Here is an 18,749-nt window from a genome sequence, read left to right as displayed (position 1 = left end):
GGAGGGTGACTGTAAGGTGGTGAAGCACTCATACTTCAAAGCACTCATACTCAAACTGTTTTACACGGGTTAAAATTACATCAAATGGTTTCAAACACCAAAATTGAACAAGTAGAAAATAATCTGACATTATCAGAAAAAATCTATATTTTTATTAATATACTTTTTAATATTTTTAAAATATTTAAAGAGCCTCTTAATGAAAGTGAAAGATGAGAGTGAAAATGTTGGTTTAAAACTCAACATTCAGAAAACTAAGATCATGACATCTGGTCCCATCACTTCATGACAAATAGATGGGGAAGCAATGGAAACAGTGACAGATTTTCATTTTAGGGGGCTCCATTTAGAAAAGGCAGAGGAAGCAGAGATCAAATTGCTAACATCCGCTGGATCATGGAAAAAGCAAGAGAGTTCCAGAAAAACATCTATTTCTATTGACTTTATTGACTATGCCAAAGCCTTTGACTGTGTGGATCATCACAAACTGTGGACAATTCTGAAAGAGATGGGAATACCAGACCACCTGACCTGCCTCTTGAGAAAACTATATGCAGGTCAGGAAGCAACAGTTAGAACTGGACATGGAACAACAGACTGGTTCCAAATAAGAAAAGGAGTATGTCAAGGCTGTGTATTGTCACCCTGCTTATTTAACTTATATGCAGAGTACATCATGAGAAACACTGGGCTGGAAGAAGCACAAGCTGAAATCAAGATTGCCAGGAGAAATATCAATAACTTCAGATATGCAGATGACACCATCCTTATGGCAGAAAGTGAAGAAGAGCTAAAGAGCCACTTGATGAAAGTGAAAGAGGAGAGTGAAAAAGTTGGCTTAAAGCTCAACATTGAGAAAACTAAGATCATGGCATCTGGTCCCATCACTTCATGGCAAATAGATGGGGAAACAGTGGACACAGTGTCAGACTTTATTGTTTTGGGCTCCAGAATCACTGCAGATGGTGATTTCAGCCATGAAATTAAAAGACACTTGTTCTTCGGAAGGAAAGTTATGACAAACCTAGAGAGCATATTAAAAAGCAGACATAATTTACCAACACAGGTCTGTATAGTCAAGGCTATGGTTTTTCCAGTGGTCATGTATGGATGTGAGAGTTGGACTATAAAGAAGGCTGAGCACTGAAGAACTGATGCTTTTGAACTGTGGTGTTGGAGAACTCTTGAGAGTCCCTTGAAGACCCAACCAGTCCATCCTAAAGTAGATCAATCCTGGGTGTTCATTAGAAAGACTGATGTTGAAGCTGAAACTCAAATACTTTGGCCACATGATGCGAACAGCTGACTCATTGGAAAAGACCCTGATGCTGGGAAAGATTCAGGGCAGGAGGTGAAGGGGACAACAGAGGATAAGATGGTTGGAAGGCATCACCGACTCGATGGACATGGGTTTGGGTGAACTCTGGAAGTTGGTGATGGACAGGGAGGCCTGGCATGCTGCGGTTCATGGTGTCGCAAAGAATCAGACACGACTGACTGACTGAATTGAACTGAACTGAAAATCACTGCCTATGGTGACTCCAGCCGTGAAATTAAAAGACACTTGTTCCTTGGAAGAAAAGCTATGATCACCTAGACAGCATATTAAAAAGCAGAGACACTATGTTGCCAACAAAGTTTCGTCTAGTCAAAGCTATGGCTTTTCCAGTAGTCATGTATGGATATGAGAGTTGGACTGTAAAGAAAGCTGAGCGCTGAAGAACTGATGGTTTTGAACTGCTGTTTGGAGGAGACTCTTGAGAGTCCCTAGGACTGCAAAGAAATTCAACCAATTAATCCTAAAGGAAATTAGTCCTGAATATTCATTGGATGGACTGACGCTGAAGCTGAAACTCCAATAGTTTGTCCACCTGATGCGAAGAACTGACTCATTGGAAGAGACCGTACTGGAAAAGACTGAAAGCAGGAGGAGAAGGAGACAGAGGATTTGTTGTTTGGATGGCATCACCTACTCAATGGACATGAGTTTGAGTAAGCTCTTGGAGTTGGTGATGGATAGGGAAGCCTGGCGTGCTGCAGTCCATGGCGTCACAAAGAGTCAGACACAACTGAGCAATTGAACTGAACTGATACTCTTTAAATCCAAAATTAAATCCAAAGCTTTCAGAACAAACAAAACCCAGGATTTTCTTTTCTTTTTTGGGGGAAAATTGTGATTAGACTCAGTTGAGATTCTAATTTTACAGGATAAGAAAAGGTTATGTCTTTTTTATGTCTGCAGGATCTGTAGCTAAGCATAACAAAAAACATCACCCACTACAAATTCAGAAAGGGGTAGTTAAATGAATGACATAAAAACTGTCCATCAGTTTTTGAAACACAGTCTTTGTAGACTGATTAAAACATGTGAAAAGAAAAGTGTTACCTACATATTAAGCACAACAATAATTGAACTGCGATTCAAAGAGAGCTACAAAGAGAGTACTAAGGTACAAGGCAAAGATGTAAAAAATGGCTTGTAGCCAGAAATTTAGTTTGTGGAAGGGTCAGTAATCCTTTCCTTTAAAACACCTTCTTGAAGGGGAATATTTAAATTCTGAAAATTATTTCCCAAAGCTCTAAATTCATTTTTCTCTTGCTTTCTCCGTAATTTACTTTGACATTTCTTATGATTACCAAGGGTTTATATAAGCATACTCTATCATACCTGACCCTTCTTGATTTTGGTTTTAACTCATGATACTTATTTTGTAACATTATAGTATTTCTACTGCAACAACTGTCTTATTATAATAAACAAAGGAAGATTATTTCAGATAGTTTGTTTTGCAGTGAAGGAATTGGATTTAAGATTGGTAAATTAAGAGAAAACAGTTAAAAACATAAATAATGTTGAAAAATATGAAATTCATTTTATTACATACCCTCTATTGTGGGCTGAATGCATTTACTAGGTAGAATAATCATGGCTTACTGTATTGGACTCACCCTAAACCTACCCCCATTAGTGCCACTGAACTTACAGCTGATTGGTTCCTTAGTACAATGCACTGTTACTGATAGCTCTATTCTGTTTCAGTGAACTTCTGTTTGTTTTTCAAAGCCCTAGATACATTTGAACATAGCTAAGTGCATTACCAGATGACAAACAATAAAACCGTTTATTAGGAATCAACTTCTGTACTAATGACATGCATATTTTTGCTATTATTTTAATATTATGAGGCTGAAATTAAAAAAAGAAAAATGTATGCAGAAAACAGACACATTAGTTTTACAAAAACAGAGAATTAGAAATAATTTTAAAATGTATTTGTCTTATGTGGTGATGACCTTTTCTCCCAGTTTCAAAGGCTTTTAGATACTGTCGATCTATTGCAACTTCAATTAAATCCTACCCTCTCTTGAGACAGGGAATCAAAATATAATTCAGTTACAAGTAACAATAACATTTAATTATCTCCTCCATTTATCTGCATTGCCAAATGATGGCATTTCCTGAGAGCCACAGATGTCACAGTAGTAAGCAAGAATCAGTTTGGGGATATGCATAGACTATCATCACACTGGCTTATTTAATGCTTTCATTCTTTATGCCTCATATTTACATAGAGCAAAAATTTGCACCCAATCTAATCTGCTTCAAATAAAAATTTCTAATATATTCTCCTAGGAAAAATCGCTTAACCTCCCTGTCTCTCAGTATTCTTATTCAAACCTTATAAGACCATGGCAGGCATGTAGTAAACACACAACAAATATTAGCTTTTATAATTACCTCAGGCAAATATTTCTTATCTGGCACTAATATGTACTAGAGACCAATCACTTTCTAATGAAGTAAAGATATATTAAACTAAATACCAGAGTTAGTTTGTCTAATGACAAAGCTAATGAATTTCACACTTTTCAGGTTAATATTACAACATTTATTTTCCTTTAAAACATTACTTATAGGTCTAATCATGTCCCCTTTTCTCATTATGTTTTCCAGTATGCCCAGGATACAGAGGAAGAACAGAGGAAGACACAGAGGAATAACAGGTATTTCTGAACTTGGGCATATTCTCTGCAATAGCATGAAGAGGTAACTTCAGAGGTTGCAGAGATAGCAAGTGCCTCTGGTACCTTTGTGATTCTTCCTAATGTGAGACCCTTACTATTGCTTTAAGGCAAGACTCTGAAGCACAGATTCCAGTAAATACCCTACTTTTTGCTCCTCTCTGCAAGTCAGTTCTCTCTAAAGAGTCTGTATCCTCTATGTCATCCCAGAAATAATTTTCCAATTGGCAGGCAGATTTTGGCTTGCAACAAGATTCACAGAGCATGAGGACCTATAATGGAAATGGACCACTTCTTAGGAGTCTGCTATTTCAGGTCCTCAAAAAAAAATTTTTTTTAATTTGTCCAAATAAATCTGAAACTCTAATAATGCAGAGGATCATTTCAATGAAAGTATCCTTATAAGTGAATCACCATTCTCTATCTACTCTAACTTTTTTTCATGATAATCACATGGTGAATTAACTTTATATATACTGTGTCCTAAGCTCAGAATGGGCATCCGTGACATGCCAGAGTATGGCAAATACATAGGAGGTAGAAAGATAACTAACATACAGCCTTCACCTTCGAGGGCCTCCAGCCATCAGATGAAATAGCATGTATTCACTTGCAGAGTACATCATGAGAAATGCCAAGCTGGATGAAGCAGAAGCTGGAATCAAGATTTTTGGGAGAAATATAAAAAACCTCAGATATGCAGATGACAACACCCTTATGGCAGAAATTGAAGAAGAACTAAAGAGCCGCTTGATGAAAGTGAAAGAGGAGAGTGAAAAAGTTGTCTTAAGGCTCAACATTCAGAAAACTAAGATCATGGCATCCTCTTCCATCACTTCATGACAAACAGATGGGGAAACAGTGGAAATAGTGGCAGACTTTTCTTGGGGGGGCTCCAAAATCACTGCAGATGGTGATTGCAGCCATGAAATTAAAAGACACTTGTTCCTTGGAAGAAAAGTTATGACCAACCTAGACAGCATATTAAAAAGCTGAGACATTACTTTACCAACAAAGGTCTGTCTAGTCAAAGCTATAGTTTTTCCAGTAGTCATGTACGGATGTGAGAGTTGGACTACAAAGAAAGCTGAGTGCTGAAGAATTGACGCTTTTGAACTGTGGTATTGGAGAAGACTCTTGAGAGTCCCTTGGACTGCAAAGAGATCCAAGCAGTCCATCCTAAAGGAAATCAATCCTGAATATTAATTGGAAAGACTGATGCTGAAGCTGAAACTCCAATAATCTGCCCACGTGATGCGAAGAACTGACTTCTTCAAAAAGCCCCTGATGCTGGAAAAGATTGAAGGCAGGAGGAGAAAGGGACGACAGCAGATGAGACGATTGGATGGCAACACTTACTCAATGGACATGAGTTTGAGTAAACTCTGGGAATTGGTGATGGACAAGGAGGCCTGGCGTGCTACAGTCCATGTGGTCGCAAAGAGTCAGACACGACTCGGCTACTGAACTGAACTGAACTGATTCACTTGCCAACTAAAATATAATAAAATAAGTTCAGGAGATTACTAAGATTATATTACTTACTTAGATGATAAAAGGTTCTCCATAAATCGGCTTGTTTATAAGTTCTAAAAGAATGAGAAGAATTTCAGCTTACATTGATCAATGCAGTTATATTAAATAGGAAATGTACATTGTTTCTTTCCCATTTACACTGGCTTATTTAATGCTTCCATTCTTTATGGCTCATATTTCCATATGGCAAAATTTGCTCCTAATCTAATCCTGCTTCAAATAAAAATATTGTCAAAATATTTATCTAATGAAAATTGTGGAAAATGTTTTTATCAGTTTCCTTTTCATTCCACTAGGGGGAAAATGTCAGTCAGTCTCCTTATTGAGCTCTCACTTTCACTACATATTGGGGAAAGATTTATTCCATATACAGATATGAGATTCAGTATTTTCTCACCCTGTTCAATTTTTATAAATTAATCTTTTTGGTTCCTATTATAGACTTTATGTTAGTAGTCTTTACAGGCACTTTCATTGTTTATTGTTTGGTTGACTTATTAGACTTGAGGGGTTGAGTGTTAATATCCACATAGCAAATGCATTATAAAAGGCAATTACATTCCTTTATTGGTGTTAGGCTGAATAGAGTACTTCTGAAGTACAGCTTTGTTCATATATGTTAAAGTTAGCAAATTGAAAATGCAAAAACAAAGGAGCTTTGCCCCTATTATATATTCATTCTTTATCAACTCAACAAATTTACTGAAAGCTTTCTATATGCTAAACACTGATGTAGATAAAAAGGCAATTCAATACAGCATTATGAATCCTAGAAAGAATAAATACAGAAAAGCACATGCAGCCTGTAGGAAGGACATCCAAAACACTTTTTGAAGGTCAAGAAAGGCTTCATATCAGGGTAGGTAAATAAGACGAATCTGAAGAATAAATTAGTTAGATGAACTTATGGGGTGAGGATAGGAGTAAGAGGGTAACAATCAGAACTTATTCTGAGAGCAATGGGGAACAATGGAAGAATTTAAAGCAAGAGAGTGACTCATCAAATTTGTATCATAAGAAATTCAATCTGACTCTACTATTTACTTTAGGGAAAATGGACAAGACTAGAGTCTGTTTGGGCTGTCACAATAATAAAGTAGATAATGAGAGATAATGGTGGCTTTATCCATGGTATGGTGGTAGAAATGAAAACTCAACTGATTAAAATGCAAAGTGTCTTCCAGCCATTTAACAATGCTTTCAGGGCTTTCTCTCACTCTAACTTCACAGGTACCTTCTTAGAGCTAAAGATATTATTTGTTTGCTTTTGTCAGTACAAGTAAAAGTTTGATCATTTGCATATAGAGTAGATCTCAACACACCCTGTGCGTCTTAAAAAGAAGAACATGCTTGGTGTGTTTGGGAATGATACGTAGCATCTTGTGGATATAATCTAGGACGCATAAAGGGAAATGACTGTATAGAGGGCAGGAAGGCCAACCTAAGAAAAGACTTCTGGAATTTCAACCAAATCTAATAGGTATAGATCTAATAATCTAATAGGCATTTCATTCTTGATGAAAGTGAAAGAGGACAGTGAAAAAGTTGGCTTAAAATTCAACATCCAGAAAACTAAGATCATGTCATCTGGTCCTATCACTTCATGGCAAATAGATGGGGAAACAATGGAAACAGTGAAGATTTTATTTTGGAGGGCTCCAAAATCACTGCATATGGTGACTGCAGCCATGAAACTAAAAGACACTTCTTCCTTGGAATAAAAGCTATGACCAGCCTAGACAGCGTATTAAAAAGCAGAGACATTACTTTGCCAACAAAGGTCTATCTAGTCAAAGATACAGTTTTTCCAGTGGTCATATATGGATATGAGAGTTGGACCATAAAGAAAGCTGAGTGCTGAAAAATTGATGACTTTGAACTGTGGTGTTGGGGAAGACTCTTGAGAATCCCTTGGACTGCAAGGAGATCAAACCAGTCAATCATAAAGGAAATCAGTTCTGCATATTCATTAGAAAGACTGATGCTGAAGTTGAAACTCCAATACTTTGTCCACCTGATGCAAAGATCTGACTCATTGGAAAAGACCCTGACACTGGGAAAGATTGAAGGCAGGAGGAGAAGGGGATGACAGAGGATGAGATGGTTGGATGACATCACGGACTCAATGGAGATGAGTTTGAGCAAGCTCTGGGAGTTGGTGATGGACAGGGAGGCCTGGTATGCTGCAGTCCTTGGGGTTGCCAAGAATCGGACATGACTGAGTGAATGAACTGAATAGGCATGGGAAAGCACCTAGTGATTTATGCAGGGGATAAAGATGATATGATCTTTCTAAGGTTTCCTGGTGTCAACTTTAAGGTGAATCTCATATTATACCCACCTTATGGCATTCATGCTTTAATGCAGCCCCTGCCCATTGAGTTAAGTGGGACTTATGATTTGTTTTTCATTACTCCTATGATTTTATAACATTCAGAACTGAATCTTGCTAGTGATACTGAGCTTCCCAGGTGGCTAAGTGGTAAAGGATCCACCTGCAATGCAGGAGACACAGGTTCAACCCCTGGGTCGGTTAGATCCCTCAGAGGAGGAAATGGCTACCCACTACAGTGTTCTTACCTGGAAAATCCCATGGGCAGAGGAGCCCTGTAGACTACATTTCATAGGGCCCCAAGAGTCAGACATGACTGAACACACATGCAGCACACAGCAGTGATTTACTAGATAGACCTGCTGTTTTGATGAAGGAAGCATCCAAGCTTGGGAAGTTCATATGGCAAGGAACTGTGTTTGGTCCCTAGGAAGTGAGCAAAGGACTGACGCTCTAAGTCCTACAACAAGAAGGAAGTAACGACATCCGTTAATGATGTGAATATGAAAGAGGATACTGAACCTCAGTTAAGAATTCTGCCCTGGTCCTTGCGACCCTAAGAGAAGATTCAGTTAAACCGTGTCCATACTCCCTACCTGCAGAAACCAAGAGAAAGTAAATATGCTGTTTTAAACTGCAAAATTAGTGGTAACTTTTTACTCATCAATAAAAGTGAATATCACTAGTAATGCAATTGAAGATAATTAGATAAGGGAAATTTGAAAACAGGAAGTCCAGCTAGAAAAGAAGAAAGGTTATAGTAGGATTATACATGCAATTGCTAAAACATAAGCTGTAATCAGAAGGAGTTGATTTCAAGCTTTTTACCAAGTTAAATAATTAATCTGGCTAGCTTTTAAAATGGGATAATAATACTGTCTCATATTGGGTAGTTAGAATAGGAAAAAGGAGTCCAAAATGGTGGTGGCTAAAATACAAAGGGAAAATCCCATGAAAACGGAACAAAAGAAAATCTGCAGACTGGGAGTGAGAACCTCAGGTAAAACAAACACACCCCCTTCTTGGTTAGCCCTGATTTACAAGGGCAGGTGAAGGGGGAGGAGACAAAACATATAAAAACAGGGAGCCGAGATGGGTTGAGGCATCTCCTTTGGGGCCCATCTGCCCTCACACCTCAAAGTGTACTATCCTTTGTTTGCCAAGTAAAACTCTGAGCTGTAACCGAGTTGTAACACTGGTCCGCCATTTCAAATCTTTGTTGCGTCAAGACAGAACTGAGCAAAGTACACACTCTTCTGACTATATATATATATATATTAACACAGTGCCTACCACACATTATTATTATAGTGCTATTATGTTCATTTTTATGAGAATTAATGAGAGCTAGATGAAAATAAGGGTAATGAGAATGGAAATGGTGGTAAATTTGAACAATAGCTCTTGGTAGTAGGTCTCAGTGACTTCTAGTATGGGTAGAAAGAGAGAGGAAAAAGTAAAATATAACACAATTTCTAGCTTGTATGGTTGAATGAGAATGATACCATATCTGAACTAAGCAGTGCAGAAGGAAGAGTTGATTTGGTGGAGGAGATAATGAGTTGTTTTGGAATGTGAAGCAGTGTTTCCATGGGAGGCCATCCATGTGGACCAGCCCGATGTGCCAGTGGGAATACAGGCTTGGTACTCAGAAGAGATCTGGGTATATGAAAGGATCTGGAGATGGTTATGAATTAAATTACCCATAAATTGCATCAGTGTTCATACACACTGATGCTACCCACTCCAGTATTCTTGGGTTTCCCTTATGGCTCAGCTAGTAAAGAATCTGCCTGCAGTACAGGAGACCTGGGTTCAAGTCTTGGGTTGGGAAGATCCCCTGGAGAAGGGAAAGGCTACCCACTCCAGTATTCTGGCCTGGAGAATTCCATGTACTGTATAGTCCATGAGGTCGCAAAGAGTCAGACTCAACTGAGTGACTTTCACGTTCATACACAGATACATACAAACATATACAATCCTAATACTCTTTCTGTAAAAACAAGAGAAATCTCCTAGAATTAAGTAAACGATATGCTCCTTTAATAAACAGAACCTGTGATGAAAAAAATAGAGAATGGGAAAAGGATCTTTCCTTCTTCCCTTAGGGATGAATGACTAGTAACTTTAAACTTGGTAAATCTGCTGCAGAAATCACAAGCTATGACCTGAGGGCTACATCCAGTCTGTTATCTTTGTAGATGAAGGTTTATAGGAATACAAACACATTTATTCATTTATGTATTATTTATTGTTTCTTTCACGATACAATGTCAGAATTAAATAGCTGTGATTGAAACTGTGTGGGCCACAAAGACTGAAATGTCTACTATCTAGCACTTCATAGAAAAAAATGTTTACTCACCCATGGTCTATTCCATTAAGAAAAATAAATGGTAGTCTTTCAAAATAGTGGATAAATAAATAAGGTAATATTCTAATAAGCAGCCATGTTGAAAAACAACTGGACTATATGATGATCTTTTATCTATTCTGTTTCACTTTTTATATTTCATATTCAGTGCTCTCATTTCATTTAATTTACGTTTTCCAATTACTCCACCTCTTCTTTTTTTTTTTTTTTTTGATGTTCTTTCTCAAGCCTTTATCAAGCATAGTAGAAAAGCTTCTGTATACATATATATAATAAGTAAGGTAATAAAGAAATGCCACCTGGAACACCATGAATGGGATAGAATAGGATAGTTACAAGCAGTTGTAGAAGTGTCAATAGGGGACTACACATAAAGAAGGAAAACTAAGAAACTTTGGGAGGCCTTTATAAGTCAATAATAGCTCAAGAAAGCTACTGGAACATTATTCAATGAAGCAGGCTTGCTTAATTATAAGTGAAGTGAAGTCACTCAGTTGTGTCTGACTCTTTGCGACCCCATGGACTATAGCCCACCAGGTTCCTCTGTCCATGGGATTCTCCAGGCAAAAATACTGGAGTGGGCTGCCATTTCCAGGGGATCTTCCCAACCCAGGGATTGAACCCTGGTCTCCCACATTGTGTGTGGATGCTTTACCATCTGAGCCACCAGGGAAGCCCCTTAATTATAAAATCATAAACAAAACCACAAAATATGCCTCAGGTTACTAGACGGAAGGCCCACCTTTTACAAACATGATAATCCTAGTTTGACCTCCTAGGGTCAGACACTTTCCTGACTAATATCAAGGAGGAGCTAATGATGCATGCCTTACTTCTGCATCTATATCTACCTGAAGAAGGCAGTCTTTTCGCCTCCTTTTCTTTCCTTTATAAATTATAGCCCACTGAGTCTTCAGGGCAGAGCTCCCTGCATCTCTTACAGGCATCCTATATTAATAAATCTACTTCTTGTTTCTCAGTTTGAATTCCTTCTGTGCTGAGATCAAAGAACCTGAGTCTCAGTAAGTCCAGACATTGGATGTTTAAGATTGCGGTTCAAGTCTCAAACTGGGTTTTGGCTGAGTTTGAGTCCTGGCCATGTGGGTTAGAATCCCAAATTGAGGGATTTTTGGCAGGGTTCCAGTACCCACAGTGTGGGTTCAATCCCAGGCAGGGTTTTGGCAAAGTTCAAGTCCCAGCCACATGGGTTCAAGTTCAAAGTAAGGTTTTGGCAGGATTTGAGTCCCTGCACATGGGTTCAAGTCCCAATCTTAGGTAAAAGGTTTCAACTACAACACTGATCTAAAAAGTTTGAGACTTGGTTTCTGTGTTTTTGGTATAACCTTCCACTAATTACTTATAATGTTTCTGTAACAACATTTTCTCAGCTGTCAAGTGGGAATAATATCTCCTCTGCTTACTTCACAAGGTTGCAAGCAAGAAAATCTTTAAAAAAATATAAAGCACCAAACTATAAGGTAATAATATAGATTTTTTTATATTGCCAAATCAAGAAAATACACCTAATCATAATTATATAAGAAAAATATATACATTTGTATACATAATTTATCAAATTATTTTTGTTCTCTTTATAAGAGATGTTTGTGTTGAGTATAACTCATATTGGCATTATTCTTTCCAGAAAAGAGAAGCACATAAAATTAAGATATTTGCTTAAAATCATCCAACTAATTACTGGTAATGTCTGAGAGCTGGTGAAATATCTTAATCTTAATATGCTTTCTACAACACTATATTTCTACAATGCCAACTACCAATAAATCAGTCATATCTGACATAGGAAGCAGGTATCTGAGATACAAGAGAGTTCAGAAGTTGAGATGAAATAAAAAGAATTTGATTAAAAATGAACTGTCTTTTCAAGTGCAATTGATCCTTTCTTGTTCTGAATTTTAAATAAAATTTTCATTTTAGAATTATTTTAGATTTAAAAGAAGTTATAATAATAGTACAGAGAATCCCCACAAATGCTTCACTTTGTTTCCCATATTTTTAAAATTCATTTTAAAACTAAATAATAAGTAACCATCAGTATATATCATCTAAAAGTTCTGAAGAGTGAGAAACCTATGTAGATGTGTAATGTGGAGTTATCATTTTTCTCATTTCACTCATGATCTAGGCAACATGCTACTTCTCCAAGGTCAGATAAAAAATTAATGATTCATAAAATTAGAAATAGAAGTTGCTGTGTTAAATAAACTATAAGGATGAATGAATTAATGTCTTTAAAATAACTTTCAAATTTATGGACTTCTTAAAATATGTGGATTCTTGCCTAAAGAAACATTATTAATATTTAACTTGCTAATTTACTTTCCAAAACAAAATACTTCCATTAGGTCCAAACATTGCAACATGACCTGGCATGGTTCCTGGAATGTTGGGAAGCTAAATGAAGACATGTAAGTTTTTTTTGTTTTGTTTTTTTATCTCGAAAGATGACAAGGGAACTACCAGGTTTTTTGTTTGTTTGTTTCTTGCTTTTTTTGTAATGTGTATTTAAGAAAGGGAAATCAAATTTTTTTTTTTTAAATCAAATATTTTTTGACCAAAAACAAGTCACTGTTTCTTATTTTCAAAGTAATGACATTTGTTTACACTTTTCTTTCTTTTTTTGCTTTTAGATATTTGGTTAAAATATGTGACCATTTTCACAGAAACGTGGATCACCAGGATAATCACTTAATGTAAAATATATCCACTGAAATATCATTTTACATGTTAGTTATTTTTACTTTTTTCAAAATGGAAAACATAAGTATAGATATATATTTCTTTAAAAGTTAAAATTGATCTTGATTACTAAGTAGTAAATAGGATCATCTTGATCACCAAGTAGTAAATAGGATTATGTGTGCGAAGTACTCAGCTGATCATAGCATAGTAAAACTTTTTAATCTTCTCCTTTCCTTCTCTTTCCTCTCCTGCTTGGTGGTGAAAATTACTCTTCACTGCTATCAGTTATCATGGCCCTTAGGAGAACTGACTATTAGGTGGTGGAGATAGTTGTAGGCACAAGGAAAAGGGATGAGGTTAGTTGAGCAAGTGTCACTTGTTGAGTGATACATTAGGTGATTTACACGTCTTTTATTTCTTAGAGCTATAAACTATCTTGCAGCATGGATGTAATTATAATATTTTAGAAAACATCATATTTGAGAAAACTTGGCAGGAAAGAGATGTGAACAACTTTTCAAAGATCACATAACTTAGGAAAGAATGAAACATAAATATAAACTATGTGCCTGCAACAGACACTACTCTTTAGGGAGAAGAATCCCTGTAACACCCACTCGATGGTGAGTGTTATGATCTCAAGTTCTATCAAGATTATTTTCCTGCCTCTACAAATTTCCATGTGCTTGGGATAGTATGGATATTAAGGTAAATGAAATAAGTCAAAAGAGAAAAGGACAATGACTATATGATGTCCCTTATATGTAGAATCTAAACAACAAAACAAACAAATTGAAACAGAAACAGACTCATACATACAAAGAAAAAATTGGTGGCTGCCAGAGGTGAGGGAGTGGGGGTTCAACAACATAAGTGAAAGGGTTTAAGAGGTACAAATTTCCAATTATAAAATAAATAAGTCACAGGGATGTAGTGAACAGCATAAGGAATATTGCAGTAACTCTGTATGGTGGCAGATGGTTACTAGACTTACCGTGGTAATCAATCCAAAATGGATATAAATGCTGAATCACTGTGTTGTACACCTCAGACAAATATAAGATCGTACCAGGCTTCAGCAATAAATGAACCGTGAATTTCCAGATGCTCAAGCTGGTTTTAGAAAAGGCAGAGGAACCAGAGATCAAATTGCCAACATCCGCTGGATCATCAAAAAAGCAAGAGAGTTCCAGAAAAACATCTATTTCTGCTTTATTGACTATGCCAAAGCCTTTGACTGTGTGGATCACAATAAACTGTGGACAATTCTGAAAGAGATGGGAATACCAGACCACCTGACCTGCCTCTTGAGAAACCTATATGCAAGTTAGGAAGCAACAGTTAGAACTGGGCATGGACCAACAGACTGGTTCCAAATAGGAAAAGGAGTACGCCAAGGCTGTATATTGTCACTCTGCTTATTTAATTTATATGCAGAGTACATCATGAGAAACGCTGGGCTGGAAGAAGCACAAGCTGGAATCAAGACTGCCGGGAGAAATACCAATAACCTCAGATATGCAGCTGACACCACCCTTATGGCAGAAAGTGAAGAGGAACTAAAAAGCCTCTTGATGAAAGTGAAAGAGGAGAGTGAAAAGTTGGCTTAAAGTTCAACATTCAGAAAACGAAGGTCATGGCATCTGGTCCCATCACTTTATGGGAAATAGATGGGGAAACAGTGTCAGACTTTTTTATTTTGGGGGGCTCCAAAATCAACCGCAGATGGTGATTGCAGCCATGAAATTAAAAGATGCTTACTCCTTGGAAGGAAAGTTATGACCGACCAAGATAGCATATTCAAAAGCAGAGACATTACTTTGCCAACAAAGGTCAGTCTAGTCAAGGGAGGGTTTCTTCAGTAGTCATGTATGGATGTGAGAGTTGGACTGTGAAGAAAGCTGAGTGCCGAAGAACTGATGCTTTTGAACTGTGGTGTTGGAGAAGACTCTTGAGAGTCCCTTGGACTGCAAGGAGATCCAACCAGTCCATTCTAAAGGAGATCAGCCCTGGGTGTTCTTTGGAAGGAATGATGCTAAAGCTGAAACTCCAGTACTTTGGCCACCTCATGCGAAGAGTTGACTCATTGGAAAAGACTCTGATGCTGGGAGGGATTGGGGGCAGGAGGAGAAGGGGACGACAGAGGATGAGATGGCTGGATGGAGTCACCGACTCGATGGACGTGAGTCTAAGTGAACTCTGGGAGTTGGTGATGGACAGGGAGGCCTGGAGTGTTGCAGTTCATGGGGTTGCAAAGAGTCGGACATGACTGAGCAACTGAACTAAACTGATATCTACTATACTTCAAAAAAAATAATGTAAAATTAAATATTTCCCTGCACTTAAGTAACCTCAATAAATGGTTCACAGTAGAAGAGGTTTCTTCCAATTAAAATAGAGGATAGCCTAAGGAGTTTTCTGAAGCCATATATCAATTATAGTTAAGACCAGATTTCCTCTCAACTTTACTGAAGCCTCCAGTCAAAGACAGCAGTGGGCTGTTGTAAATGGAGCATAACTCTGGACCTAAGAACTTGTGACAGACATGATTCTGACCATGAGTTTGTGTGCAATCTTGAGCTTTTAATAGTTTCACTGATAATATTATTATGCTAAAGCTACTTTTCTGGAATGTGAAGTCAAGTGGGCCTTAGAAAGCATCACTATGAACAAAGTTAGAGGAGGTGATGGAATTCCAGTTGAGCTCTTTCAAATCCTGAAAGATGATGCTGTGAAAGTGCTGCACTCAATATACCAGCAAATTTGGAAAACTCAGCAGTGGCCACAGGACTGGAAAAGGTCAGTTTTCATTCCAATCCCAAAGAAAGGCAATGCCAAAAAATGCTCAAACTACTGCACAATTGCACTCATCTCACATGCTAGTAAAGTAATGCTCAAAATTCTCCAAGCCAGGCTTCAGCAATACATGAACTGTGAACTTCCAGATGTTCAAGCTGGTTTTAGAAAAGGCAGAGGAACCAGAGATCAAATTGCCAACATCTGCTGGATCATCAAAAAAGCAAGGGAATTCCAGAAAAAACACCTATTTCTGCTTTATTGACTATGCCAAAGGCTTTGACTGTATGGATCACAATAAACTGTGGAATATTCTTCAATATATGGGAATACCAGACCACTTGACCTGCCTCCTGAGAAACCTATATGCAGGTTAGGAAGCAACAGTTAGAACCGGACATGGAACAACAGACTGGTTCCAAATAGGAAAAGGAGTACGCCAAGGCTGTACATTGTCACCCTACTTATTTAACTTATATGTAGTGTACATCATGAGAAACGCTGGGCTGGAAGAAGCACAAGCTGGAATCAAGATTGCCAGGAGAAATATCAGTAACCTCAGATATACAGATGACATCACCCTTAAGGCAGAAAGTGAAGAGGAATTAAAAAGCCTCTTGATGAAAGTGAAAGAGGAGAGTGAAAAAGTTGGCCTAAAGCTCAACATTCAGAAAACGAAGATCATGGCATCTGGCCCCATCACTTCATGGGAAATAGATGGGGAAATAGTGTCAGACTTTATTTTGGGGGGCTCCAAAATCACTGCAGATGGTGATTGTAGCCATGAAATTAAAAGACGCTTACTCCTTGGAAGGAAAGTTATGACCAACCTAGATAGCATATTTAAAAAACAGAGATATTACTTTGCCAACAAAGTTCATTCCATCTAGTCAAGGCTATGTTTTTTCCAGTGTTTATGTATGGATGTGAGAGTTGGACTGTGAAGAAAGCTGAGCACTGAAGAATTGATGCTTTTGAACTGTGGTGCAGGAGAAGACTCTTGCAAGTCCCTTGGACTGCAAGGAGATCCAACCAGTCCATCCTTAAGGAGACCAGTCCTGGGTGTTCATTGGAAGGAACGATGCTGAGGCTGAAACTCCAATACTTAGGCCACCTCATGCGAAGAGTTGACTCATTGGAAAAGACTCTGATGCTGGGAGGGATTGGCGGCAGGAGGAGAAGGGGACAACAGAGGATGAGATGGCTGGATGGCATCACCGACTCGATGGACAAGAGTTTGGATGAACTCCGGGAGTTGGTGATGGACAGGGAGGCCTGGCGTGCTGCGTTTCATCAGACACGACTGAGATACTGAACTCAAAGCTACTTTCAAAGTATAGGCTGATTTCAGGAATGGGACACTACATGAAATAATGCTTTACAGACTGTATAGACAATATTATGGTGTTATTGTTTGTTATTTTTTAAAAATATTACCTTGAAACATAAATGAAGAGGTTATTCCAGAAATTCCTTAAATGAAAATACTATTTATTATTCTTCTAACATCTAGAATTAAGATACCTTTCATCAAATTCTACCCACAGAAACAGAAAGACGCTAACAAATTTATAGTGTAAATATAGAATCAAAATTAAAGTAAAATATAAATGAAAAGCAAGTTTCCAAAAACTGCTTTATCAGTTGCCTTACTGTTCAGAATCAGGGACAGTCTTATGTAACCTAGGTATACATAAGTCTTTTTAGTAAATGTTAGTATTAGTTTTACACTTGATACAAAATTTATAATCACTTCTTGTTTGTTCTGAGAATGTCCCTGTTTGCAACCCCGTGCCAAGGCAAAACTACCTAGATTCCAAATAACCAAAGTAGAAGGAAATTTTTGGAATATAACTTACTCATAACTAGGCCCCTGTCTATAACATAAGCTTTCTATGAGGCTGGCGATACTGAGGACTAAGTGATGTTTTTAAGCAAATATGCACTAGAGAAGGGCTTTTCTGGTGGCTTGTTGACTTTAGAGATATATTACATGAAAACTACAAAGAATCTAAGAAGAAATAAAATTTGTTCAAATAAACTAACATTGCAGATTATTCTCAATATAATAAGTTCTCAACATCTAAACATTCTCAACATCTAAACTCTGAACTCCTCCAATATTCCAGTAATTGTATTGGGTGTCTACTAGCATGGCTGATCTTTTTTAACCCTCATAACTAACATTAACATAATGTTGCAACCATTTTGCTGATGAGAAAAACAAAGTTTAGAAAAGTGAATTAACCCAGTATCAAATGACCAGAATATAAAGCCAAACACCCTATTCCCAAGGTTTTCATTAATTGACCTTTGAAAATATTCACACCAAATGAAAATGGAAACAGGCACAATTCAGATACAGAGGAGAATTCCAAATCTGGAAACAGTAAAACAAACAAACAAACAAAATCAGCAACAACAACAAAAACAAACATAGAAACAAAACCAGAAAGACTAAACTCTATATATCTCCCTGGAAAAGATGTTTTGGGAGTAAAGACATTTCATCTGTTAAATATCAGCTTCTCTGTTATATAACACTTAGGGGCTATGAAAACAATCTCAGCACTATAAAAACCTTCAGACCCATATTAACCTGAAATATCAATTTTGTTTTACTAGATTTAAGGATTCACAGGATTCCCACAACATTCCATACAGTGAGCAATGTATGGAATAAGTCACAGAAGGAATCCTCTTCTTCATTAATTTTTTAATCTAGAGGGAATTTGCCTCCATTAAAATAAGTAAAAAAAGGATAAAGTCTTAAACCACAGATCAAAGCTCTACAAATTCACCTGATTTTGTAGTATAACTTACAAACAACTGTGACCCACAAATTTATAATTAAATTCAAGTTAAATACATTTGAGAGTTTTAAGAGCTTTTTGAAATAGCAAAATCACTTGTATCTTGTTCTATTATAAAAATGAGTACTGATAACCACTGAATGGGTGATCACCTAAAGAAATTCTTGTTTAT

At 37.3% G+C, this 18,749-nt stretch overlaps 1 protein-coding gene across 1 annotated transcript in view; it reads right to left on the bottom strand.

Annotated features, from left to right (window-relative positions):
* The window catches only part of CSMD3 (CUB and Sushi multiple domains 3), a 1,469,335-nt gene that overhangs the window by 453,681 nt on the left and 996,905 nt on the right, over positions 1-18,749 (bottom strand). The gene's annotated exons all lie outside the window — the stretch shown is intronic.

The sequence above is a fragment of the Bos javanicus genome, chromosome 14 (assembly GCF_032452875.1).
Source record: "Bos javanicus breed banteng chromosome 14, ARS-OSU_banteng_1.0, whole genome shotgun sequence".
In the NCBI taxonomy this organism is placed as follows: Eukaryota; Metazoa; Chordata; class Mammalia; order Artiodactyla; family Bovidae; genus Bos; species Bos javanicus.
This window is presented reverse-complemented; position numbering and strand designations above follow the sequence as displayed.